The sequence below is a fragment of the Boleophthalmus pectinirostris genome, unplaced genomic scaffold (genome assembly GCF_026225935.1).
Source record: "Boleophthalmus pectinirostris isolate CB_2022bp ecotype Guang Dong unplaced genomic scaffold, ASM2622593v1 HiC_scaffold_22, whole genome shotgun sequence".
NCBI classification, from domain to species: Eukaryota; Metazoa; Chordata; class Actinopteri; order Gobiiformes; family Gobiidae; genus Boleophthalmus; species Boleophthalmus pectinirostris.
The window spans coordinates 3,293,637-3,300,085 of record NW_026571190.1 but is presented as its reverse complement, the minus strand read 5'-3'; the positions used below and the strand labels follow the sequence as shown (position 1 = coordinate 3,300,085).

At 40.3% G+C, this 6,449-nt stretch overlaps 1 pseudogene; it reads right to left on the bottom strand.

Annotated features, from left to right (window-relative positions):
• LOC110160420 (NLR family CARD domain-containing protein 3-like) overlaps positions 1 to 6,449 on the bottom strand; it is a 197,359-nt pseudogene that overhangs the window by 145,561 nt on the left and 45,349 nt on the right.

The window sequence follows — 6,449 nt, the reverse complement described above, 5'->3', positions numbered from 1 at the left end:
ACAATCTGTTAGAATCCAGTTTTGTCGCCTTAATGTCATCATGTACATTTGTGTAAATAAAATTGTGGCAGTAGGACTGTGTGTCTGTCAGTAGTCTATTGTGTGTGGCCTGAACCTTTCAGAGGGAGGGTCCCTCACCTGCTCGAAGCTCTTGGTCAACTCTGATATCACCCGCTGTCTAGCAGCAGTGCAGCAACACAACCACTGGATTAAGCTTTACTATGGTTTAAAAATCACCTTTCTTGAGCCGAAAGCCTGGTGATTGTGTCCCACGTTGCATGTTCCATCCATGAGTATTATGTGATCCTCATTTATTCATTAATTCACCAGTGTATCCAAACAAACAATCCTCTATTGTGTGTGCACAAGGGTTGGCTTGGGACTTCTGGCTTGTGTGTGTACCGTTTTGTAAAATGCTCTGGTTACTTATTTTAAGTCAGGTAAGTTACTTTGTGATTCCAAATTGATATAAAAATAGATATTTACCTGCTGTTGTTTGTGTAGTCTATTTATATTTTTAGAGCATTCTGCCCCTGTGCAGAAGGCCCACATAATGAACACAACACAGGCTGCAGATGGCAATGTTCTTTACTACCTAAACCACAGAAACTCAACTGCAAAAGTCAAGTTTCTTTACAAATTGACTCAAACACCCTGCAAATGCATGGATGTGACGGAGATGACAAAAATGTGTGAACACTGCTGAAAACAGATGCTGCAGGTTTAACACTGACCAGACTTCACAACACTGACAATTATTTCTGTTCCAACCCCCAAACTCACTCTAGGAGAGGAAAGTTCTCTCTCCTCCTCCTCGACCTCCTGTCTCTCAGTCTGCATCCACCCTTTATCCTCCTCTACCTCTCCAGTGCTCCTCCAGTGTTTCTCTCCTCTTCCTCTCCCTCTCATCTGCCCCTCCACCAGTTTTTATTCTGATATTAATGATTTGACATATTTGACTTTGCATTAGACCAGGGATCTCCAACCTTTTGTCTGAGAACTACCAGTTTTAGCAGTGCAAGAAATTGAGTCAATATAAGAGGGCAAACTTTAGATGTTGTACAATCAGGTGCCTATAAAACCTTATCCATTAACCATTTATTAGTGCAAAGTTCAAAATAACACATTTACAATGGCAATTAATGGAAGTTGAATTACTCATTACAATATGTATAGTTCAGAAATTCCTTGGTGAGCAACTTGTGAGGGGGTGTAGAGCTACTGGTAGCTCCCGAGCTACAGGTTGGAGACCTCTGCATTAGAGCCTCTGAAGAGCTCGTGTCACAATATGATTAGGCTACAGCAGGCTCACAATATAAGTGACAACTGACAATACAAGAATAAGACTTGAAACACGTCCAAACATTTCATTCTCTTCCAAATGACAGATGGTTCAAAGGGTAGGTGTGTGCTGAGGTGTGCATGTGAAGCTGGGGGACCTGATTTTCAAAGTGTAAATAGACAAAGTACATCTTTAAATGATGATCCTGGACTCTGACTGGCCCTGTCTCTCACAAACCCTTTGGCACATCACTAGTATTCACATGCATGAGTTTTCATGTGCTCATCTTAAGCTCTATTCAGATGGAGAAGTGAAGCAGAGTGGAGCCTCACACAGTCAACATGCTCTCAGCCCAAACTGGAACAGCTCTGTGTAACCGGGTGGTTAGACTATGTTGTCCTACCGTGGCGTGTCCGCCAGTGCGTCCGCCAGTCCGTCCGCCAGTGCGTGACTCGCGGCGTCACTGATTAGCGATTAGAAAAGGCTGCGCATGCTGTGGTGTGGCAGTCGGGGCTTTCGGTGGCTTGTGAAGGCCGCGCGTGTAAGTACCGGAGTTGTTCTTTTAATATTTTTTTATAAAATTTGCTTTAATGCGATGTGTCTGACTATGTTTTAAAGGTTGTCTGGAGTAGGCGGTGGTGCCGGCGGCCGCTCGTAAAGCGCTCCAAGTCCCATGTAGAGTGCCCCCTTCTTAAATTTGCGGTAAATGCTCTTTTGTTGTATACCTGGGGTGGCGGTGGCTAATGGTCTACTTGAAGCTAATTTATTTTTCCCTGTGTAACAGATTGCCACTGCTGCATTATTCTTGCTCTTTATTCTTTATCTTATTCTTAGTGTTGGTTTTAATTGAATATTGATTAACAGTATCCTTGGTCTTGGAGGGAAGTGCAATATTTGGTCAGGGGTCAGTGCAATGCAAGGTCAGGTCTCAGGGTTGGCACAAGTCAGTTTAGCCCACATAGGCCTCCTTAGCACGAGCACTTTCACCAGCTTGAATTTTATGCCCTTTATTGTAACGAAGCCTACCTCAGATACCTTGGCACATGCACTTTAAATATTATCGCATTATCCAGGTTTACAGAGCATTTGCACTTTAACTTCTTGTAAATGTAGGGTTTAACTAGTGTTTTTTTTTTATTTTTTATTAATGGTTGGTTTGTGATTACTAATTTGATTTGTTGTGTTTTAATTAGGGTTGGGTTAAATCCTACATTTATGACAGTTGAGTGGTGTGTAATTGTATCAAGAAGGGAACCAGGAAATGAAATAGTTTTTTAAATGTTTAGAAGATTAAATAAAGATGTGTAACTTTTATACCACATTGCCCTTGTCCTTTTTTTATGCCAGAACAGATTCTGTGAGTAATAAGGCTGCTCGGTCACAACATTACATCTGTATCAGGACATTTCATTAGGGCTTGGGATCAATAAATACATGTTTCACAATTAGATTTCACTTTCACAAAACAGTCAGGTGCCCCAGTTTTAACACCAGTCTGTGTTAAAGTGGGACTAAACACATAAACTCCACCCACAACCTCATTTCTAACAGAGCTGCTGAACTGGGCAGAACTTGGAAGATTTTATATTTTATATTGGAATCATCTAAATGTATAAATGAAGAATGGTGACAGGGGCTTGAGTCCAGCGCTCTCTGTAAGTTACAAATCATCAAACTTTCTAACTAATAAAGAGAACAACAAATATGTACAACTTTGGTTCCTTAAAATGACTTTGGTTCAGTGTGAGAGGCTTGAGTGACATTACCAAAAGAAAAAATACTGTTTTTTTGTTTAGTCTGTTTAGTCTTTTGACACAGTACCAACCAGTCAGCAGGGGGTGCTGTTTTTTTGAACACAATTAGGGGAGATACTGTCCAAAGCATTTGATGTGAAGAGGGCAGATGGATCATTTGAATCCAAAGAACTGATCATGTTCATTGTTTTATATGGAGAACAATGCAATACTAAATGAATGGAAAAGTTGCAAAAGAACTCTAGATGTTTTTATGGTCTTGGAAAAAGGAAAAAAAAAAAAAATTATAATAGAACCATATTAAAGAAAGTTGGTTAAAATACTTTCAAACCCAGAAGAAATGTGTAAGTATGTGGAGCAATTCTACACTGATGTTTATAGATCAACTCTACAACCTGATGTGTCTGAGACCTTCACTGAATCAATAAAAAACACATTCCCCCTATATCGAACACTTTCAAATGGCACTGTGAACAACCAAGAACAAAAACACAAATAAGAGAAACAGTGTAAATTTAAAAAAAAGGGAAATCACCTGGAAATGATGGTCTGTCAGTTGATTTTATGAATTTTTTGGGCCATACTGGAACAGGCCTTGTTGGACTAAAGAACTGTATCAAAGAACAAGATTTTTCAGCAATACAATGAAAAAAGGAATGAGATGTTTGATTTTAAACCTGGTAAAGAGCTTTTATTGATTCAAAACTGGACACCCACAACATTATTGAACATGGTCTACAAGATTTTCATTGCAGTTTTTTGCCAGAAGTTTCAGATTTGGACTTCAAGATACAATGAGCCAAACCCAAACTGGATTCATGTCAAACAGACAGATAAGCTGTAATCTACGACTAATACTAGATCTACTCGAGTACTCCAAAACATTAATACTAGTGATGGGCAAATGAGACGGAGCTCCGGAGCAGATCTCGTTCTTTCTGAAACAGATTGCTCTGAAGCACTGCCTCGGAGCTCGTCTCGCAGCAGCCGCTCATGTGACCAAAGTGTGGAAGTGTCGGTCCCTCCCCTACTGCTTCGCTCTGCGTGTCGATCGCTTCAGTGTATCGAAGCGTTTCATTGGCTCAGCGAATGTTCCGCTCTGTGATTGGTTCAGAGCTTCAGAGTGTTCAGTGCACTTCCGTGGTTTGACAAGCGCTAAACTGCTACAGTATAAAAGATGCACCAAAAAATGTTGGATAGTGAGGAGGATTGTGTGACGTGATTTTGGTGACTTTTGGCGACTTTTGGCATTTGTTTCATTTTCGATGGCATCTACAAGTGGAAAAAAGTGATCCATGGTTTGGGATCACTTTGATCTTATTCCACCTAACAAGGTAACACCTATTTTCTTATTTACAGCTGCTATTTATGTTGCTCTTTACATATTATTTTAAATCATCATTATTATTATTGTTGTTGGTACGGTGTCGCTCTGCACACAAGTATTGTCTTACACTAACAATACTTCATCGATGCTGAGACACCTGCGTGCCCAATGGTTAAATTTGTCCACTAGAGGTCAGTGTTTCTCCAAGGCCTCAGACACGTCGACTGAAGTGTCAATGCTTCACGAGGCTCCATTCACCCATCACTAATTAATACCAACTCTTTCATTTGATTTGGAGATTTTGCTAAAGCTTTTCACACCATAGAACAGCCCTTCCTTTTTAAGACACTCCAGAGCTTTATTTTGGCTCATTTGAAGTCATCAATTCAACTGCGATATAAAAAACATTACTAGCAGTGTAATGACGCACCCCAGCTCCATCAACAGATTCCCTGGAACAAGATCTGTTCGCCAAGGATGCCCTGCCGCCCCATGTGTGTTTTTTGTTGACTGTCCAACTCCTTTGTCTCCACTTCAGAAACAGTGAAGTTAAAGGGATCTCAGTCTTCAATCAGGAAATCCAAATCGCTCAACTGTCTGATGACACAACCTTATTTCTGTCACACAAACATCAGGCTGGAAATGATTTAAAGGGGCATTGAGCAACTTTTCTGGTGGAGGGTCTGTCACCTGCTCGTCTCCATGGAGATGTTATTGTTTTGTGTTGTTTTGTGTTTAATGTCATACCATGTTCCATGGTATGACATTAAACACTTCTATCTAGCGTTTATTCTTTATGGTGTTTCTATTGCTCAAAATTACAATAATTCTCTGTGTGAACAGGGCTGCACCTCCACAGATCTGACCTGTAATGTCACCTATAATTATCTTCCTTGAGATAGATAGGTTTAATGTATACTGTGGAACTTTCTAGACAAAGCAATAACATCTCCATGGAGACAAGTAGGTAATGGACCATCCACCAGAAAAGTTTCTCAATACACCTTTAATGATTTTGTATTGTTGCATTTTGTTAATTAACTGAATAAAAAATATTGAAAAAATATATTAGTAGTAACAAAAATTTTTGCACATTTTTTTTTTTCTTGGACCTTCACTGAATACCTTGCCAAAAAGCACTGACGGAACAGCAACTCTACTATTAAAACACCAATACACAGTTTATCAGAGAAAAAAAAAAGTTGATTTGGTGTTTAGTTCCACTTGAACTCTCGTACCAAGATTGAGAAGATGCTGGTGAAGAAGCTGTTGACACATTTGACCCATATTTCAAAGATTCCATGGAATCGGTGCATTTGCAGGTTGTGACTTCAAATGAAGAATATTTGTACATTTTGAAACCCTGGACAGAAGAACTTGTAACGTGTTTGTCAGTGAGAGTTTTTGGTTGGAAATCTGAGGCTTAGAGCTTTTCCTTATGTTTGACCAGTCCAGGAGCTCCATAGTCCCCTTCAAAAGGGAAGAAACACTCTGAATTTGAAGAGTTCAGTTTAATGTCAAGTTTTGACGTGCTTTATTCTGTCAGCTGTTTAACTCCAGACTCACAAAATGAATGAATGTTTTATTTTGAAAATCTTGTCCAACTTACACAGCAATTTCATCCATTTATTTGAAATGTATTTAACCAGGGAGAACAAAGGAATCTAACCGGAGACCATCTTGTTTTGAGGTGAGAGCTAACCACTCTGCCACTGTGCCATTGGGCTCCACAGGCCAAGCTTCTCATTTCATCACATTGTTGTATTGTTTTGGTCCTGACTGATTTGTTTTGCAAAAGTAGCAGTGAGGAGAGCGCCCCCTACAGGCCCTCCTCTGGACACAGCCTCCTGCCTGGACCATGATGCATGAAGAAGAGTCCCACGTTTATCTGCAGAGCTACCACGCCCCCTAGTGGACACAGCGGCTCTGTGCCTGTTTCCCCCTTTCTAAATCTTCTCCTGTGCTTCTGATGGAAACCACTCGTCACTCTGGGCATGTGGTAACCATGGTAACTGTGTTGAAATTGTATATAGTGTCCACATTTCCCATAAGGAGCTGTGTGAATGAAAGACACTGAGCTGTGGAA